We start from the raw sequence: 22,776 nt of genomic DNA on the forward strand, positions 1-22,776 counted from the left end.
TTTATCTACAAAGGCTATTACTTTTGTACCAGGACATGATTTTCCACTAAGCGCAAACCTGTTCCAGAGAACTTGCTGATTTCTTTCCATTGAATGAAAGTGCAGGGCTGTTTTTGCCAATATAACAGTGCTTCCTTTGCAACAAACGGCAGAAAAAAAGCCTGGGTTTTCAGTACTCTTGTCCTGATGTAAGTTGTTTTTATGGCACAATGGATGACACAGTTATCCTCTTCTTTGTGTCTTTAAAAGTCACACTTTTTCTAATTTGCTAGGAACTACTTAAATTTTAATTTACTTCATAAACTCAACTGAAATAATAAAATTACTGCTTTTCTGTTCCTGAGGGATTTAGGGCTCTTATAAAAAGCATTTACTGTCTCTGTGACCTACAATTTCCTCATTTAAAAAATGGGAATAACAATAATATGATCAAAGCATTACTGAGAGTTTTAAATGAAATAATTGTTTTTGACAAAGTATATATTAGTTTCCCATTTCTACAAATGAAAAACAATTTGCTCAGTTGAAACTCAAGTTGGTTTAAGTTTAGCCCTTGATCATGCATTTATGAAAATCTCATGGATACAGATGTTCAATATCTTTCTCCCTATATATGCCAACTATCAGGCAGGCAGACTTTTAGTCTGGTTCTGTATGTCATTTACAATTATCATCATCAAACATACTTTCAAAATTTCTTTTCACTCCCCATGCAGTAGGAACTAAGCTAAAAACACCAAGAAGTTCATTTTTGAAGCAATGTAAGACAGTTGGGGCTTCCCTGATGGCTCAGCGTTAAAGAATCTGCTTGCAATGCAGGAGACTCAGGTTTGATTCCTGGGTCAGGAAGATCCCCTGGAGGAGGAAATGGCAACCCACTCCAGTATTCCTGCCTGGAGAATGCTATGGTCAGAGGAGCCTGGTGGCCTACAGTCCAAAGTGAGTGAGCATGAGCACATAAGAAAGTTAGTCATAAAATAAAGTGGTAAAATCAAGAGACTTATTTATTTAAACCATTTACAGTCATGCAAATAAAGATTGAAATGATTTGACAGAATACCTACATTGAAGCAATAAAACCTTTAAGTGGCCATTTGCACCCCAGATTAGACTCCACCTAGAAGTAATTAGGAATAAAGTGAGTCAAATTTACCTGTTGACTCATAATCTGGGAAGAGACTTTCAGTCTTTCCTTTCCTGTAGGTTGCTGATTTCCCTAGAATACTTTCTGCCCTTCAGAATAAGTAGGCTTCTATGGTAACCAGTCAACTAAATGGACCCCGTTGCCAGGAAAGGTACATGAAACAAAACCAAAACAAGGCAGACAGGAAGACAGGGGCTTCCCCAGTGGTTGAACTGAGAGATGTCAGGGGAAACACAAAAATAAGATTATGAAACAGCTCAGTGAAATGTTTTAATACTGACAATGGTAGTAATAAAATATGAATTAATATGGGGTAGGAGCTGCATCCTTTTTTTCCTTGTTAATACTTTGCTTTTGATCATGTAAACACAGGTTTCTATGACACTGTTCAATAACTAGCATCTACTGAAAACCAACTATCTTTTCAGAAATTTTACATTTAAAAAACTTCTTAGAACCCCCTGACAGGTAAATACTATCATGCTGCATTTACAGATTCTTTCAAACTCAGTTTAATGACCAGCCTTCCTGGATGACTCTTCACGTAGGTCCCTCAACCAACATGGTCCAATAAAATTCTCTTTTTATAGCACATGATATATTTGTTATGCAATGAATAATCATGATATTTAAAGTTTAAAGTTCATGCCTTGCTGGCTTGTAGAGGGGGCAGGCAGCATGCATTGTTGCCAGCTCTAGGTCCCCTAGAGTCTAGGATAGGCCCTGGCACACAGTGAATGCTCAGTGGCCACTGGAATGACAGACGTGAGAAGACCAAGGCTTAGGGAAGTGGCTTCATTGTACACAACTATTGAAAGCACAGCAGGGGCCTTTCCACTAAATACTCTGCCTGAGATGTTCTTCTTGCCCTAAGAACTTAGAACTTGCCTGAAGAGTACCTAGGTGTTCTGTACTATTAAGTATTAATGACATTTCAGTAATCTAAAAAGAAGGAATACTATCTTTCATTTTAAGACAGTGTTTTGCCACATGGTCTGTAATAATAAATAGGTTGATGGCAATAATAATAACAACAGTAATGAATTACAAAAATTTGGGAGGGCTGCACTCCTAACTTCCAGTGGCAAACAGATTTGACAGACGTTTTTAAAAAAAGGTTTTCCAGTCAATTTCTATCATAATGATATATTTGTCAGCTTTTTTTATTAGACAACAGGCATTTTGAGGGCAGTGAGTTTATTGTCTTTTCTCCATATGCCCAGTGTAGATTCTAGCACTTACAGAGCAGCACCTCAGTAAATACTTGTTAAATGAATGAACTATGTTGCCAGCTTTCTTATGATTGTGCATGCTTGTTATAGTCACTTTCCTCTTTATTTGTATCTGTCAGAACAGTCCAAATTATGCTGTGATAACAACCTCCAAATTTCAAATTATTTCTCATTCACAGTATCAGGGAGAGTTTTACTTATCACAGTCACATAGTGCACACATGCTAAGTTGCTTCAGTCTTGTCTGACTCTTTGCCACCCTATGGACTATAGCAACCAGGCTCCTCTGTCCATGGGATTCTCTAGGCAAGAATACTAGAGTAGATTGCCATGCCCTGGGGGATCTTTCCAACCCAGGGGTCAAACCCTTATCTCTTATATCTCCTGCATTGGCAGGCGAGTTCTTTACCATTAGTGCCACATAGGCAGTCACAAAGGAACTAAAGCTAAAGGAAATTCCAGCATCCATGACACTGCCCTTCACTCACCAAGCTTCAGAGTCCACAGTAGGAGATGTGAAGCACAAGCCAAACACAAGCCATAGAAAGCCTAATCCAGGGTGCGATTCACATTCCTTTGGCCAGAACTATCACATGGCCACACCTATCTTCCAGTGGGGGTCATGGAAATGACTAACCCAAAGCAGAAAAGAATTTGACCTTGGTGAACACTGATAACTCCTGTCACACAACCAGACACTATGTCTTCAGGCTTCGTGAAAGAAGGGAAGAAGATGGCAGATAAGAGGTCTAAGGAAAGAGAATAGAATGTCCAGAAAGAAAAAAAAAAAAATGTAAAAAGGACAAAGAAAAAAATCTCAGCTGCAGGGCTCTTCTGGCAAGGTCAAGTCCTGTTCTGAGGCAGAATTTAAGCCCTCAAAACAAAACAAAACAAAAAAACCAGCCTCATCTTCTCAATACCTCTCTATTGCTCATCCACATGACTCATTAGTAAGTTGATTGTTCTTATACCATTATGGATCATGTTTCATTGAGAAGGATAATCACTAAGGTTTCCTGGATCCTCTCTCATGCACAAGGCACAGAAGTATAAAAACATCTGCCTTCAACTTTAGGGAGGTGTGACAATTAGGAAATAAACAGAGCTGTCTCTGACACTGAAATACATTATAATTCTCTTCCTCATCTTTCTCTGTCACTGTTTAAAGTCTCTTACTATTTTCCTTCCCTGTTAGGGTAAACACCACAAAGGAAAGAATTATGGGTGTCTTATTTATGGTTGCATTCCCAGAGTCTACAAACACAAGGCACATAGTTAGTGCTCAGTAAGTATTTGTTCACCGGATGGTTTGAAAGGGACAACTTAGGGGGGCAAATGAAAACACTTAAACTAAAGGTTAGCTTCCTGAACTGGACCCTTTGAAAAATTACAGAAATACTGAAGCTGCCATTCATCTGATTTGTTGTGTTGGAGGCAAGTTGAGAAGGAAAATGGTTTTTAATATTTGGGTTGGTCCTTGATAAGATCTGCCCAGTCATTTTTTTCCAGTTGGTAGTTGGGAAGTCCCAGCAGGATAGCTTATGGCTGGCAGTCAATTAGTTGTGAATTTACTTTCAATCTTTAGCAAATGTCCCTTGTGAAAAAGCACAGGATGCATCATAATTATCATCAAGTACTATCTCTTCAACTCCCCTGTGTGCATGGCAAAATACCGTGCAAAACAGGGACAAAATATAGTTCTAATCTAAAGCTGACAGAGGAAATAAAGATCACTAATTTTTTACTCTATTAAAAATAATTATTTTATGCAAAAGGGGTGATTTTCATATTCTCTGATAAAATGCTTCACAGAGGCTATGAGTTTTAAAGATTCTAAAAGAAAGAGGAATGATGTTAGTACATACAAATGACAAAAGGGGTTCTTTGATAACTCTACAAGTTGAATAATGAGCAAATAATCTGATTACCAGGGGGTGATGATAGATTGCTAAAGAGAAGAGAGAGGAACATTTTTGGTAACATACTGGTATTTCTGTATGCTCATTTAACTGTCTAACTGCTTTAGAGTTGATCTCAAATATATATTTGATAGTCATTATATAGTTAATTATCAGGCTCTTTGGTTTATTAACAAATGAGGAAAGGAATAGTATCTATTTTGTTATATATGGAAACCCTTTCCTCATTTCCTAATCAGGAACAAAAATCCACCTGGATTGTAAATAAATTCTTGAAAATATACCTCTACATTATACAAAAAAAATTTTGGTGGCATTGACTTCTATCTATGAAACAAGTGAAAGTTGCTTAGTCGTGTCTGACTCTTTGCAATCTCATGGGCTGTGTAGCCAGCCAGGCTCCCCTGTCCATGGAATTCTCTGGGCAAGGATACTGGAGTGGGTTGCCATTTCTTTCTCCAAGGGATCTTCCTGACCCAGGGATTGAATTCACATCTCCTGCTCTGCAGGTGGGTTCTTCACAATTTGAGCCACCAGGGAAGCTCCATCTGTGAAAAGATATTCTCTAATTTAAAATTTATTGGAGCGCATTTACTTGAGAATAAATGGATATTTGACTTTTAACTAATTTCTAATATTTGAATAGAGGATTATTTTTGCTTCCTTCACCTATTTGTTTTTGTGTGTGTGTGTGTGTGTGTTATATAGATACCAACTAATTTACTGGGTGAAGAGGCTGATAATGGGTATCATTATGATATTGTATCTGCCTTCATAGTCCCGAAGATATTTCTTGGGGACAAATATCTGGGAAACATTAATAACTAGTAAAAAGCAAGTAATTTAAAAATACTCATTAATAAAGGACTATCATCATTTCTTTTCCCATTTTTATCCTCTTGATAATAGAAGCTTACTTTTGCTATGTGCAAGAGAAATACCTATACTTTTTTTTCTGCCCCTGAAAAAGGATCAAATTTAACCTAATTGTAGGTATCCTATAAAGAACAGGCAATCCTGGGGCTGGTTCCATATACAATTTGAAACTCCAGAAAAATCATGAAGGTAAGAATGAACAGAGTTACCATGTTTAACAGCCCTAGGAAAAGAAAGAGATGAATAAATTGTTTCTCACAACCTGAGGACATAATAAAGAAATACTTAGACTCACTAGAATCTCATATTTCCATTTCTTTTTAAAATAAGAAACTTTGAGGTGCACTTTTTTATGTGCAACTGTGGTGAGATTTAATACAGAATACAACATTCTGTTATTTCAGAAATATGACTAAAAAGAGAAAAAGATCTGTTTGGAATGAAACAGCTATACAATGGCAAATGTGTGTGAATGTGAGCACATTTTAACTTTTTCCTTAAAATTAGACTAATGGCTGAAAGTCAGCTACTCTGCTCTAGGGTGTAGCTTCCTTGCTCCAGTATGTGACTCTGAGATCACCTTCTCCATTTACAAAGGGAGGAACTTCCCACCAGCTTACATTTTTCTCCACTCTTAGGTTTACAGTGTAGTGCTCAGGGGCAGGAGGCTGGGGAAGTAAAAAGATTTAGGGTTTTGGAATCTTTTAGGTTGAAGCTGAATTCCTAACTCTACTTCCTCACCATGTCATCTTGGGTCTGTCCCTTAAGCACTCTGAGCTCCAATTTTCTTATCTGTAAAATAGGAATAACAATATTTTCCTTAGAGGAGTTTTGTGAGAATTAAATGAGACAAAATATGAACTGCTTTTAGTAGAATGGCTTGCTACTGTGTCCGGGTACAATGTGATCATTTGTGAGATTTATTTCCTCACTTATTCATTCATTTATTTACTAACTCATTTGACAAATATGACCTGAGGCCCTGCTATGTGCGAGTTTCAGTCTACAAGGGTGCATAAAATAGACACGGTTCCTATTCTTACTGATAGAATTATGGAGGCCAATGTCATACAGGTAAACAGTTATTACAGCACAGTGAGATGGACTAGATTTCAAGTAACTTGTAAGCAGTATATGGTACTGAAGTTTGAGAACAATTTACTTTTTATCTAAATTGGCATGAATCAAAAGTAATACTTATTATACTTTTACTTTGATTTATTTACAATCCACTAAACTTTTTTTTTGTTCTCCTCAAAAGAGGGGAAGGTAGAAACATTATGCAAAAATATATTTCTCCAGGAACACCATATGCTAACCTAGCGTATAGTTAGTGTTAAGGAAATGGTAGTTATAATGATGAAGAGATGGTGATGGTGATGATGATGAAGTGCCTTGAAATAATGCTACTGAGAATGCAATTCAGTGTTTTATTGAGACTGAATGTTACAAAGTTAATTGTAGGACAATTCAAATATTCTGTGTTTTTCTGGTGTGTAAACTCTAATTACAGAAAGATTTATTCCCCCTCAAGAAAACTATATGATTATCTCAATAGATGCAGAGAAAGTCTTTGACAAAATTCAACACCCATTTGTGATAAAAACTCAAAAACTCTCCAGAAAGCAGGCACAGAAGGAAAATACTTCAACATAATAAAAGCCATATATGATAAACCCACAGCAAACATTATCCTCAATGGTGAAAAACTGAAAGCATTTCCCCTCAAGTCAGGAACAAGACAAGGGTAACAACTCCCACCACTACTATTCAACATAGTTTTGGAAGTTTTAGCTACAGCAATCAGAGAAGAAAAAGAAATAAAAGGAATCCAGATTGGAAAAGAAGTAAAACTCTCACTGTTTGCAGATGACATGATTCTCTACACAGAAAATCCTAAAGACACCACCAGAAAATTCCTAGAGCTAATCATTGAATATAGTAAAGTTGCAGGATATAAAATTACACAGAAATCCCTTGCATTCCTGTACACTAACACTGAGAAAACAGAAAGAAAAATTAAGGAAACAATCCCATTCACCATTGTGATGAAAAGACTAAAATACTTGGGAATAAATCTACCTAAAGAAAAAAAGACCGATATAGAGAAAACTATAAAACCTGGTGAAAGAAATCAAAGATGACACAAAGATGGAGAAATATACCATTGGAAGAATCAATATAGTGAAAATGAGTATGCTTTTCAAAGAAATCTATAGATTCAATGCAATCCCTATCAAGCTACCAATGGTATTTTTCACAGAACTAGAACAAATAATTTCACAATTTGTATGGAAATACAAAAAACCTCAAACAGCCAAAGCAATCTTGAGAAAGAAGAATGGAACTGGAGGAATCACCCTGCTTGACTGCAGACTATACTACAAAGCTACAGTCATCAATACAGTATGGTACTGGCACACAGAAATATAGAACAATCAAACAAAATAGAAAGCCCAGAAATAAATACATGCACCTGTGGACATCTTATCTTTGACAAAGGAGGCAAAAATATACAATGGAGAAAGATAATCTCTTTAACAAGTGGTGCTGGGAAAACTGGTCAACCACCTGTAAAAGAATGAAATCAGAACACTTTCTAACACCCACACAAAAATAAACTCAAAATGGATTCAAGATCTAAACATAAGACAGAAACTATAAAACTCCTAGAGGAAAACATAGGCAAAACACTCTCTGACACAAATTGCGTTAAGATCCTCTATGACCCACCTCCCAGAGTAATGGAAAAAAAAGCAAAAGTAAACAAACAGGACCTAAGTAAACTTAAAAGCTTTTGCACAACAAAGGAAATTATAAGCAAGTTGAAAAGATAGCCTTCAGAATGGGAGAAAATAATAGCAAATGAAGCAACTGACAAAGAATTCATCTCAAAAGTATACAAGCAGCTCATGCAGCTCAATACCAGAAAAATAAACAACCCAATCAAAAAATGGGCCAAAGAACTAAACAGACATTTCTCCAAAGAAGACATACAGATGGCTAACAAACACATGAAAAGATGCTCAACATCCCTCATCAGAGAAATGCAAATCAAAACCACAGTGAGGTACAATCCCATGCCAGTCAGAATGGTTGCTATCAAAAAGTCTACAAACAATAAATGCTGGAGAGGGTGTGGAGAAAAGGGAACCCTCTTACACTGTTGGTGGGAATGAAAACTAGTATAGCCACTATGGAGAACAGTGTGGATATTCCTTAAAAAACTGGAAATAGAACTGCCATATGACCCAGCAATCCCACTGCTGGGCATACACACAAAGGAAACCAGAATTGAAAGAGACACATGTACCCCAATGGTCATCACAGCACTGTTTACAAGAGCTAGGACATGGAAGTAACCTGGATGTCCATTGGCAGATGAATGGTAAGAAAGTTGTGGTACATATACTCAATGGAATATTACTCAGCTATTAAAAAGGATGCATTTGAATTAGTTCTAATGAGGTGGATGAAACTGAAGCCTGTTATACAGAATGAAGTAAGTCAGAAAGAAAAAACACCAGTACAGTATATTAACACATATATATGCAAGTTAGAAAGATGGTAACAATGACCTTATATGTGAGACAACAAAAGAGACACAGATATAAAGAACAGACTTTTGGACTCTGTGGGAGAAGGTGAGGGTGGGATGATTTGAGAGAATAGCATTGAAACATGTATATTACCATGTGTGAAATAAATGACCAGTCCAAGTTTGATGCATGAAACAGGTCACTCAAAGGTGGTGCACTGGGATAACCCAGAGGGATGGGATGGGGAGGGAGGTGGGAGGGAGGTTCGGGATGGGGGACACGTGTACACCCATGGCTGATTCATGTCAATGCATGGCAAAAACCACCACAATATTGTAAAGTAATTAGCCCCCAACTGCTGCTGCTGCTGCTGCTGCTAAGTCGCTTCAGTTGTGTCCGACTCTGTGGGACCCCATAGACGGCAGCCCACCAGGCTCTACTGTCCCTGGGATTCTCCAGGCAAGAACACTGGAGTGGGTTGCCATTTCCTTCTCCAATTAACCTCCAACTAAAATAAATTAATTTTTAAAAAAGAACTAGAAGATGTATCCAAAGAACACTCTATGTAGAATGACAAAGATAGAAATGACAAAAAGAAATGTGAAATTGAAAAAAAACTGATGTTGTAATGTGTATTTAATAAGATTCTCTGAAAAATAGAATGAAAGGGAAAGTTTTAAGTAACAATTGCAGAACAATTTAATTAAAGCAAAAATTGAATATAGTAATTCAGGAATTAAAAACATAAAAAGTTGAACAAAATATTAAAAACATAAAAAGTTGAACAAAATAATATATTCATAATTAAGGAAGTTATGATTCTGTGTATCAGGGTAACATAACCTTCTCTGTGCCTTTATTCTTAAAAGGTACTCCAAATTACTCCTTATAAGGTAAAAGCTATTCATTGATTTACTAAACACTGCATCATGAATTTGAAGCTACAAAATAATAAAAATTTCTAAAACCAAAAAAAATAAGACAATATCATTGTATCAATATGCATTATAAAAGAAAATTTGGAAACAGAACCAATATTTAGAGAACGTGTCCTTTTAAATGAGATTATTCTGATAAATATTTTATAAAGATGAACATGTATTTTGGGTACCACAGGAAAGGATTTCTGGGCTCTTAGAATACCTGTCTGAGAGGGGCAGGCCAGGTGACACTGCTGGACTTCCTGCCTGCAGCTCTACCTTGAGGCCTTTGGTACATCACTGACCCCCAGATCTTGGCAAACAAGCAACAGAGAGTACCTATCTGGCCTGGCATGAACATCACCCACTTATCCACAGTAAGGAAGCACTGGACTTAAACTACATGTTAGACCATATGAACCTAGCAGTCATACAGAAATTCTATCCAACAACATCAGAAGATACAGTCTTCTCCTATGAACGTGGATCATTCTCCAACATAGATTATGCCACAAAACAGCATGAATAAATTTAAGAAGATTGAAATCGTATCAAATATTTTTTCTGACCACAGTGGTCTGAAACTAAAATTCAATTCCAAGAAGAAAACTGGAAAATTCACGAACATGTGGAGATTAAGCCACATGCTCCTAAACAGTCAACGAATCAAACAAGAAATCAAAAGAAAAATTAAAAAAAATTCTGAGACAATGAAATATACTAAAATCTATGAAACCAGCAAAGACAGTTCTAAGAAAGTTTATAATGATAACTGCCTACATTAAGAAAAAAGAAAGATGACAAATAAACAACCTAAATTTACACCTCAAGAAGCTAGAAAAAAACAAAAGAGACAAGCTAAGCCTATGACAAACCCACAGATAACATAATACTCAATGGTAAAAAGCTAAAAGCTTTTCCTTTAAGATCAGTAACAAAAAAGGGATGGCTACTCTTAGCACTTTTATTTAGTACAGTACTGGAAGTCCAAGCCAGAGAAATTAGGCAAGAAAAAGCAATAAAAGACATTCAAATTAGAAGGAAAGAAATAAAACTGTCTCTGTGTATGGCATGATATATACAGAAACCCCTCAGGGCCCCACCAAAAAACAATTAGAACTAATCAATGAATTCAGAATTCATTGAAGTTGCAGGATCCAAAATCAATATATAAAAATTATTGGTATTTATATACATTAACAATGAATATCAGAAACAGAAATTAAGAAAACAATCTCATTTACAAAGCATCAAAAAGAATAAAATATTTGGAAACAACTTTAACCAAGGAAGTAATGTAACTGTATACTTAAAACTGAAAACTGTAAGACACTGATAAAAGAAATTGAAGAAGATGCAAATGAATGGGAAAATATACTGTTTTTACGGATTGAGAGAATTAATGTTGTTAAAATGCTCATACTGTGCAAAGTGGCCTACAGATTCAACACAATCCCTATAAAAATTCCAATGACATTATTTCACAGAAGAAGAAGATTTAAACCTAAAATGTATATGGAATCACATAAGACCCTGCTTGGCCAAAGTAATCTTGAGGAAGAACAAAGCAGGAGGTATCACACTTTGAGATTTTAAACTATATTACAAAGCTCTAGAAATCAAAGTAGCATGGGGTCGGCATAAAAATAGACCCATAGTTAAATGAAGCAAATAGAGAGTCCTAAAATAAACTAATACGTATATGGTCCATTAATTTTTGACAAAAGAGCCAAGAATATATGACTGGCAAAGGATATTTTTTCAATAAAGGTGTTAGAAAACTAAACAGCCTCACGCTAAAGAATAAAGCTGGATTCCTATCTTACATCATACATAAAAATCAAATCAAAATGGATTAAAGACTTGAATGTAAGACCTGAAACCATAAAACTCCTACAAGAAAATATAAGGAATAAGCTCCTTTGATGTTGGTCTTGACATTGATTTTTTTTGGACATGACATCAAAAGGAAAGGCAATAAAAGCACAGATAAACAAATAATACCACATCAAACTAAAAAACTTCTACACAGCAAAAGAAACCATCAAACAAAACAAAAAACAACCTATAGAGTGAGAGAAAATATTTGCAAACCACATAGTTGATAAGGGGTTAATATTTAAAATATACAAGAAACTCATACAATTCAATAGCAAACAAAGCAAAACAAAAATCAAGACAACCCAATTAAAAAAAGACAAAGGACTTGAATAGACATGTTTCCAAAGAAGACATACAATGACCAATAGGTACATGAAATGATGTTCAACATCACTAGTCATCAGAGAAAAGGAAATTAAAAATCACAATGAGATATTGCCTCACATCTGTTAGGATGGCCATTGTGGAAAATATGAAAAAGATAATAAATGCTGGTGAGGATGTAGAGAATAGGGACTCTTAAGAACTGTTAGTGGGAATGTACAAGACCTTTGAGAACTAACACTCAAAAAAGATGTCCTTTTCATTATAGGGGACTAGAATGCAAAAGTAGGAAGTCAGGAAACACCTGGCGTAACAGGCAAATTTGGCCTTGGAGTACAGAATGAAGCAGGGCAAAGGCTAATAGAGTTTTGCCAAGAGAACGCACTGGTCATAGAAAACACCCTCTTCCAACAACACAAGAGAAGACTCTACACATGGACATCACCAGATGGTCAACACTGAAATCAGATTGATTATATTCTTTGCAGCCAAAGACGGAGAAGCTCTATACAGTCAGCAAAAACAAGACTGGGAGCAGACTGTGGCTCAGATCATGAACACCTTATTGCCAAATTCAGACTGAAATTGAAGAAAGTGGGGAAAATCACTAGACCATTCAGGTATGACCTAAATCAAATCCCTTATGATTATACAGTGGAAGTGACAAATAGATTTAAGGGACTAGATCTGATAGACAGAGTGCCTGATGAACTATGGACAGAGGTTCGTGACATTGTACAGGAGACAGGGATCAAGACCATCTCCATGGAAAAGAAATGCAAAAAAGCAAAATGGCTGTCTGAGGAGGCCTTACAAATAGTTGTGAAAAGAAGAGAAGTGAAAAGCAAAGGAGAAAAGGAAAGGTATTCCCATCTGAATGCAGAGTTCCAAAGAATAGAAGGAGAGATAAGAAAGCCTTCCTCAGCGATCAATGCAAAGAAATAGAGGAAAACAACAGAATGGGAAAGACTAGAGACCTCTTCAAGAAAATTAGAGATACCAAAGGAACATTTCATGCAAAGATGGGCTCGATAAAGGACAGAAATGCTATGGACCTAACAGAAGCAGAAGATATTAAGAAGAGGTGGCAAAAATACACAGAAGAACTGTACAAAAAAGATCTTCACGACCCAGATAATCACGATGGTGTGATCACTCACCTAGAGCCAGACATCCTGGAATGTGAAGTCAAGTGGGCCTTAGAAAGCATCACTACGAACAAAGCTAGTGGCGGTGATGGAATTCCAGTTGAGCTATTTCAAATCCTGAAAGATGATGCTGTGAAAGTGCTGCACTCGATATGCCAGCAAATGTGGAAAACTCAGCAGTGGCCACAGGAGTGGAAAAGGTCAGTTTTCTTTCCAATCCTAAAGAAAGGCAATGCCAAAGAATGCTCAAACTACTGCACAATTGCACTCATCTCACATGCTAGTAAAGTAATGCTCAAACTTCTCCAAGCCAGGCTTCAGCAATACATGAACCATGAAATTCCAGATGTTCAAGCTTGTTTTAGAAAAGGCAGAGGAACCAGAGATCAAATTGCCAATATCTGATGGATCATCAAAAAAGCAAGAGGGTTCCAGAAAAACATCTATTTCTGCTTTATTGACTATGCCAAAGCCTTTGACTGTGTGGATCACAATAAACTGAGGAAAATTCTGAAAGAGATGGAAATACCAGACCACCTGACCGGCCTCTTGAGAAACCTGTATGCAGATCAGGAAGCAACAGTTAGAACTGGACGTGGAACAACAGACTGGTTCCAAATAGAAAAAGGAGTATGTCAAGGCTGTATATTGTCACCCTGCTTATTTAACTTATATGCAGAGTACAATATGAGAAATGCTGGGCTTGAGGAAGCACAAGCTGGAATCAAGATTGCCGGGAGAAATATCAATAACCTCAGATATGCAGATGACACCACCCTCATGGCAAAAAGTGAAGAAGAACTAAAGAGCCTCTTGATGAAAGTGAAAGAGGAGAGTGAAAAAGTTGGCTTAAAGCTCAACATTTAGAAAACTAAGATCATGGCATCCGGTCCCATCACTTCATGGCAAATAGATGGGAAACAGTGGAAACAGTGGCTGACTTTATTTTTTTGGGCTCCAAAATCACTGCTGATGGTCATTGCAGCCATGAAATTAAAAGACGCTTACTCCTTGGAAGGAAAGTTATGACCAACTTAGATAGCATATTGAAAAGTAGAGACATTACTTTGTCAACAAAGGTCCATCTAGTCAAGGCTATGGTTTTTTAGTGATCATGTATGGACGTGAGAGTTGGAATATAAAGAAAGCTGAGCACAGAAGAATTGATGCTTTTGAACTGTGGTGTTGGAGAAGACTGTTGAGACTCCCTTGGTCTGCAAGGGGATCCATCCAGCCCATCCTAAAGGAAATCAGTTCTGAATCTTCACTGGAAGGACTGATGTTGAAGCTGAAACTCCAATACTTTGGCCACCTGATGTGAAGAACTGACTCATTTGAAAAGACCCTGATGCTGGGAAAGATTGACAGCAGGAGGAGAAGGGGATGACAGAGGATGAGATGGTTGGATGGCGTCACCGACTCAATGGACACGAGTTTGAGTAAATTCTGGGAGTTGGTGACGGACAGGGAGGCCTGGTGTGCTGTGGTTCTTGGGGTTGCAAAGGGTCGGACATGACTGAGCTACTGAACTGAAACTGTACTGATATGACATGACACTAGAAATGCCTATCATAGCAGTATCAATACTCAGATTTTAACAAAAAATTTTGGAAGAAATAAAGTACTTTAAGCATTTAAAAAGTACTTTAAGCATTTATCACTAAATAAAGTGCTATTTCTGTATTGCTCCTAATTTCCATTTCCAGAAAATGATACATTTTTTGAGTATATAAATATTAAAAAATTAGTTATAAGAAGAAAGAGGAGAAAGAGAAGGAGAAGGAGAAAATGTAATATTATACCAATAACCTGAGCTTTACTCATAACTTTAAACTTTGTTCAGATAATTTATCAGTTCTTACTGGAGCAATAAAGCACTGAATTCGGGATCATTGGTACTTGTAATGAGATGTCTCCCTTTAAGCAAATCCCTTCTTTTAGAAGAAAAGTAAAACGTTAACTCTTAGGAATCATTATGCAATAACTAAGAGAGCAGTAAAACTTTATAGGAGTTGGACCAAGTCCAGTGACTTTCTAGTTGTGAAAAGTTCAGTGAAAATTGAGTAAATGGCTCATGTAATAGGAAGTTTAAGTAATAAAATGGGGTAGTGGAGAGATGAAGATCACCCCACACCGTCCCACTCCATGTACATAGAGTTTTTGGTGACTGTCACTTGATAATATTGTGCTCATTATAGTCATACGCAGATTATCACTATAAGGATGCACTTCTGGTGTTAAAAAATAAAAATCCATGGTGTAGGGTCTTGGAGCTTAAATGAAACTTGGGAGATATTATTATACATGTCGTTTTCTAATTATCCTCATCTTTGCCCCCTTGGTACTTAGAAAGAAAACTCCAAGCACAGTTGTAATGTGAATTGTTAATACTATGTGTTAGGTTCTTACCATACAGCTAAGAGCTAAGGGTGCTACACACATGGGTCTCATTTGGTTCTCTCACCTATGAGGGATATAAGTGAGGAAAGAGTTGCACAGAGAAGTTAGGTGACTTGCTTAAGGTTACAGAGCCTGGTGGAATGGTGGAGCCTGGGTTTAAACTCATTAGTCTGATTCTTGACCTGTGCTCTTAGCCACTGTTTGAGTGTGTTTAAAAAACCACGTAGTTTAATGTGGGAAGATGAATCTTTTTAAAGGGTTTCTGTTCCTATTCAAGCTAAGTTCCACTTAGGGAGCCTGAAGCATTCACTGTGCGGAAGATACAGTTCTTGCCCGAGGATATCACAGTTCCCATTCAGTACATATTCTGCAGAAGATCAATTCAGTTGCTCAGCTGACTCAGTTCTTCTCAGTGCCACACGATGTACCAGGCTTCAGGAACATGAAAATGGATGAGACATAGCATCAGCCCTCGGGTTCTCTGGAGGGGCAGTTTTCGTAAAACCCTTTCATAGAAACTCAGTTCTAGAGAATTGCTTAAGTCATCTTCAAGCTGCAAGTCTGCAGAGGGCAAGCAGGGGAATGATGAGTGATTACCAAAGAGTAACCAACTCCTCTTGGTTTGCCTAGGACATTCCCACTGTTGAGACTGAGGTCCCGTATTCCAAGAAACATCTCAGTTGGGAAGACTGAAATGGCTAGTCTCTGCTAGTTTGGAACATGACCAATTTCCTATAGGAAACTAGTGAATCCCTAGTCAGTCCTACCAGGGAAATCAACATTTCTAATCATTATCCCCAAAATCATGGTCTACTTGTCTATGAGTAAAGCTTTAATAAAGCAAACTTGATCTGCTGCCTTATTCATATCATAAGTTCAACGAGTTTGCTTTGTTCTTATCTGGTAGGAATTCATGTTGTCATCAAAGACTTTATGAACCCAACTCTGAAAACAGAATCTTGTATAGGTCCAGACAAGATAACAGGTACACACAGACTGCCTGTGAGGGAGCCGGCTGTTTAGTGAATAAGGAACTAGGTTAGAAAGGCTCTGAGTTCAAAAGTCAACTGGCAGGGTTCCAACAGCATCATCATCCCTAGAGCAGCCCTGGGTGTGCAACCACATACTACGTCAGCAGGATCACCAAGTTAAATGTACCCCCTTACAACTCTCAGGGCATGTGGCTTGTCATAAGCTTCACCAAAGGCATTCTTTTATGATCTGGAACTTACAGTATTATTTTACTGTTTTACAACAAGGCTTGCCTTGTCATATTCCCACAATAAAGATGCCCAGAAATTTGGAGAATTGACTTTTAAAGTATCCTATCACACATTTAAAATTTTGTTTTTCTCTTGCCCTTTTTCCTTCCTTCCCTCTCTTGAGACCCCTTCTCATTCCATCTTTTCCTTTTTTTCCTTTTCTCTCCTCTCCTTTTCTACCCCTCTCTTCTCTCTTTTACCTTCCCTTTCTCCCTCCCTCCATTCCTTCTTTCTCCCTCCCTCCATTCCTTCTCTGCTCCTTCTTTTATTTTTCCACCCATCCTTTGAAGGAACAAGAGAGTTTGATTCTCTTTAGATGCAGGACTCATTCCCTCTCAAATGCTTCTTATCAAAGATAACTAGGAGGGTGACTTGCTGAGAACCTAAGTAGAATTTTGTTCTCGTTGCTGTAGCAAGAAGTCTCCTCCCTGAAAATTTCACAGCATAGGGGGTAGATGAAAAGCAATATTCCTAACACTGAGGAATAAATGGTCTTCCAAAGAATGCAGGGGTTGAGTTTTTAATGCCTGAGTGCTTCCTGAAATTTCCTTAAATTCTAATCTTGGTAAAAAGAAATAGCATGAATTATTCTTTTGTGTCAGAGTAAAAAGAGATGGAGGTAGATGGTGAGGAGAAATGATTTTTTTTTTTTTAAAGGAAGTGGAAGAGTTGGGGGAGAAGGAAAAGAAGAGCAAAGCTCAGGGATGGGGACAATTCTAATACCTATTCTTAATTCTAAAATTGTTGGTGGTGCTAGGGTTACTGATTCAGGAATAGGACAGCCTTCAGGGTCCTCTTATGAATTGTTGTTGTTCAGTCACTAAATCGTGTCCAACTCTGTGATCTCATGGACCATAGCATGCCAGGCTTCCCTGTCCTTCACTATCTCCCAGAGTTTGCTCAAACTCATGTCCATTGAGTCAGTGATGCCATCAAACCATCTCATTCTCTGACATCTCCTCCTCCTGCCTTCAATCTTTCCCAGCATCAGAGTCTTTTCTAATGAGCCAGTTCTTCAAATCAGGTGGCCACATTATTGGAGTTTCAGCTTCAGCATCAGTCCTTCCAATGAATATTCAGGGTTAATTTACTTTAGGATGGACTGGTTGGATCTCCTTGCAGTCCAAGGGACTCTCAAGATTCTTCTCCAACACCACAGTTCAAAAGCATCAATTCTTTGGTATCCAGCCTTCATTATGGTCCAACTCTCATATCCATATATGACTACTGGAAAAATCATAGCTTTGACTGTACAGACCTTTGTCTCATGAATGCCCTAGTGCAATTTGATTAGAAAACCCATACCACTACCCCATCTTGGAGACCAACTAGCATTTTTGGCTACTCTAACATAGCAGCTGACTCCTTGTCTGATCTGTTTTCAGAAGTCCCCTGTGAATCATTCTGCCACCTCATGAAGACAAACTCTAGCAATACTCCAGAGAGAGCACTTAGTGGCCACTGGACAATTAAAAGGCTAAAGAAGGGGCTTGATTCCCTGTAATCCAGGGAAACGAGTGGCACACATTCCCACATCTGAAGAGAGCTGTGGAGGGCTGTTCACCTCTATGACACACCAAACACAATTTTGAGACAGGTGAAGCTTTATACAGACAGTCTGTGTTAGGAGTATGGGAGACTGGAACCTAGCAATGGAAAGAAAGAGTCGACATTTTAGCTCTGTTCATCTCCAGCTGCTATTGACTTGCTCTGTGAAGTTGGCAATTAACTAAAACTCTCTATTGTTTCCGGAGAAGGCAATGGCACCCCACTCCAGTACTCTTGCCTGGAAAATCCCATGGATGGAGGAGCCTGGTAGGCTGCAGTCCATGGGGTCTCGAAGAGTCGGACATGACTGAGCGACTTCACTTTCACTTTTCCCTTTCATGCATTGGAGAAGGAAATGGCAACCCACTCCAGTGTTCTTGCCTGGAGAATCCCAGGGACGGGGGAGCCTGGTGGGCTGCCGTCTATGGGGTCTCACAGAGTCAGACACGACTGAAGTGACTTAGCAGCAGCTCTACTCTTTCCTTTTCATTTGTGATATGATCTCTTTGAGTCTCTTTATAGTCATTCTTCCATTAATTCAGGAGGCAGGCACACTTCTGGTGAGGTGAAAGATTCTTTAACATAAAAATTATATTGAATTTAACTCAATTTGACTTTTTAGACAAATTTTTAAACCTCCTACCTCATGTATATCTCTAACCAACCTTTGGGATCTGAACTGATTGAATTCAGATGACTCAGGGTGTCCCTTGGATAATGCACAGAGCTTAGGGGAACAAGTCTGAGCAAGAAGTTTTCTTCACTCATTATGCTACATGAGCCATGATACTTCACTACCTTCACACTTACTTGACTTCATAAAAAATATACTGCTTTACCTGTTTAACCAGGCAGGCCTCCAGGAAGTGACCTTTTTTTCCTTTTAAACCATAGATTCTTGACTAAATTTTAAAAGAAGAAAACCAGTTCCTTGCCAAGGGACTTTATGACTATGTTACTAGCCAATAAACCAAGGAACTATGAAAAGTAGTTGTTCCATACCTTTACTAGGAGAGCAATGGAACGCCCAGCCAACACAGCCATTATGGTACACTCACAATTTTAACTCTAGTGACAATGGAAAAATTTCTCCTCTGTCACAGGAACATTATTACATTTTATTTAATTTCTCTGTAGGATCCTTGAGAAAGATACCATCTCAGACTGCTGTATAGCACAGGGAGCTCTATTCAATACTCTGTAATGACTTATATGGGAATAGAATCTAAAAGAGTGCATATATGTATATATATAACTGACTCACTTTGTTGTATGGCAGAAACTAACACAACATTATAAATCAAACTAAAGCACATTTAGAATAAGCATTTTGAATAAATAGAACATCTCTTTATAAGGTTGTATGTTTCACTTTTTGGAAAGTAGCTAGACACAGCACGTTGGGTAGCTCTATTGCTGAAGTGTTGGTTTAGGAAAGAAGAAAACTGTAAAGAGACAATAGAGAAAGAGAAAACCCTTTCCCTAAGAAACCCTAACAGAGGAAAAAAATCTTCAGGTTCACAATGTGGTAGTAAGGCCTTGGTCCTGTATTTTATCAGATATATAACAAGTAGCAGCAATTAAATAAGCTATATTAAAATCAGGAATAATGGGAGCATACTGACTATAATTTAAGACTTAAACTATGTCTTAGGCCAAGAATGTTTATTTGTATGAGTTGTAGTATAAGAAATACTGGGTAAAGAAGATACCAAAAAAAAAAAGGCATGAATGATAGCATGATATCAATTTTCTTCAACTAATTTCTAGGATGTTCTTGAGTATTGTACACTGATTCAGATTCCCTTAATTTGAGTCTGTTTCATGTAATAAACTAGAAATAAATGTCATCTCATTTGTGGGAGAAGAAATGAATAAAATATTGAAATGCCTCCCTTTCTTTCCACCTGCTGAGAAATTTTCTTTCTGGGAACATGTAATATTCAACTAAAAAGGAGTCAAAAACCAAAACTAAGGCTTGGATTTGAAATCCTATGGGAAAAATATGGTAACATAAACTTTTTCCTGATATTCTCAATGCAAATATTTAAAATTCTAAGAGACATTAAAATTTTTCTTTTGGATAGTCTATCTATAAACATAATAAAATTAAACATATAAGGAAAGGGAAAGGGAAAGTCACTGAGTCGTGTCTGACTCCTTGCAACCCCATAGACTATAGCCCATGGAATTCTCCAGGCCAGAATACTGGAGTGGGTAGCCTTTCCCTTCCCTGGGGGATCTTCCCAACCCAGGGATTGAACCCAGGTCTTCCACATTGTGGGCAGATTCTTTTCCAGCTGAGCCACAAGGGAAGCCTATAGGGAAACATATGGGTATGCTGTTAAAAACTGTACAAAAATACTGATTATTTAAAAAGTTCTAATAATCTTTGCTGATAACATATTGACATACTTATTATATATATCAAATGTTATATAAAGAGAAGGGATTAGGCAAAGGAAAGCTAAAGAATGATTAAAAATACGGAAATTTTTCCTTAAAGAATGTAATCAAAACCAGGTTTTGAAGGGACACAAATTCTAAAAACACAGGAAGAAATAGGTAAATTACAGTGTTCGTGATTTTTATCCTTTCTTCTTTGTTTTTCAGCACTGGACAGCACAGTGACCTTAACCCTGTGCAGAGAGACAGAGTGCAATTCTCTCCAAGGCTTGAAAACTTCAGAAAGTGCTTTGAGTCACACCCACTTCTGTTTATGCATATATACCAAGAACAGAAATTAAATTCATTCAGTGGCATCTCATTATGTTGCAATATATACAAAATATCTTGCACAATATTCAAAGGTAGTTTATGATGGAAAAAACCTGTATAGTGGCAATATATAGATAAGCAGAAGTAATTTGGAAAATGCAGGTCACACTAGGTGCAAAAAAAGTCTTGGCTTTGCTGACTCTACAAAAAGTTATCATACTTTATACTTCTTGAGGAAAATGAAAACCCTGTAATGTTTTTGATGAAGGGAGTGGGGTATGAAAGAGTTTCCTCTTTCATGAAATAACATGATTTTTTTCTCCCTCCCTTCTTCCCTCCCTTCTTCTGTCTGTCCCTCCCTCCTTCCCTATCTTCCTTTCTCCCAGTCTGCATCTTTTTGTCATTTATTTTTCAACAACCATTTATCAAGCAACTGTACATCTCATGCATCATGTTAGGTTCACTGTGAATGAAGATGGCTGGAGAGCAGGATGTGTGCCAAGGCAGAAGGGAGAGCTGTCTGGAAAGATAGACTGACTTTCTGCTGTTGAGGACACTGAATATCAGATTAAATTATGATAATAGCTAATATTCATTGAGTGCATGACTCTTCCAAATGTTTTACATATTTTGACAATCCTTTCAAGTATCTTATGAGGTAAGTACTGTTATTACTCATTTTATAGGTAAGGAAACTGAGGCACAGAGAGTTTAAATAACTTGCCCAGGGTCACACAGAGGTACATGGCAGAGCTAGAATGTGAATTTTAGGCTCTCTGGTTTTACAGTTTGTGCTTTTAACCATGAGACGACCCTGTGAGTGGATGTCAACTTTATTTTGCAGGCAGTCAGGAGTCATTTTGTTCTTGGGCTTGCAAAGTAAGGGTAATAGTAAAAATACCTACCTCAGAGTGTTGTAGTGATTTATTATTTAATAATAATAAATAAGGAATATTTATTAATAATAATAATATTTCAGAAATAGTTTTCAAAAGTTATAATGTGCCATATAGTATTATTGGTATTCAAACAGTAAATATAAAACAAGTATTCAAATAAATAAAATCTTGGCTAGTCATTATTTACCAGTGGACATAACCCTCACTGATATTATCAGCCATATACTGAAAGTGATGAAATGAATGAAAAAAATTCAAGAAGGAAGGGCAAAATGAGTGAGAAAAGATAATGATGGTCATCATAGTGATACTGCTGGGGAAACTATGATCCATGTAGCAAGTATTGTTGAGTGCTTACTCTGATAATGGGTGCTCAATCAGATTCCAAAGAAGGTCTCTGCCATCATATGCTTGCAGCGATCATTAAGATTTTTACCACACTTCGTGATTTATGAAAGGTTCTCAAAACCTTTACTGCATTTGATCCTATCATTCCTTGAAAAATCTGCATGAGAGATGAAATTATTCCCCTTTTCTAGGTCAGGAGTTGAAGCTCAGAGAACTTGAGTGACTTTTCCAGTGTCACATGAGGAGAATGTATTAATACAAGAAGCAGGACTCCAACCTAGATCTCCTGCTTTCTAGATCATCATTTTTTCTGCAAGACCAGGTTGTCTCATATCATAATAATAATAGTTGAGCACTCACTGTATGCCAGGTATCATTCAAAGGGTTTTACATAAATTAGCTCATTCAACACTCACAACAAACCCCTGCAGGACATGTCCCATATAGCTTCTGGGAAGATACCAGACTGTTAAGTAATGTATTTTGACACACATTGGTAGACTTCTCTTAGTCTGATATTGCCTCTGTTAGGGCATTCAGTTCTGTGATTAGTGAGTCCGCACACTTGAGATGAGGGAGCTAGCCTCGAGGAGATAATTCTTTCTGAGCTGGACTGAG

This window comes from Giraffa tippelskirchi, chromosome 4, assembly GCF_054371585.1.
Source record: "Giraffa tippelskirchi isolate mGirTip1 chromosome 4, T2T-mGirTip1v1.2.pri, whole genome shotgun sequence".
Lineage (NCBI taxonomy): Eukaryota > Metazoa > Chordata > Mammalia > Artiodactyla > Giraffidae > Giraffa > Giraffa tippelskirchi.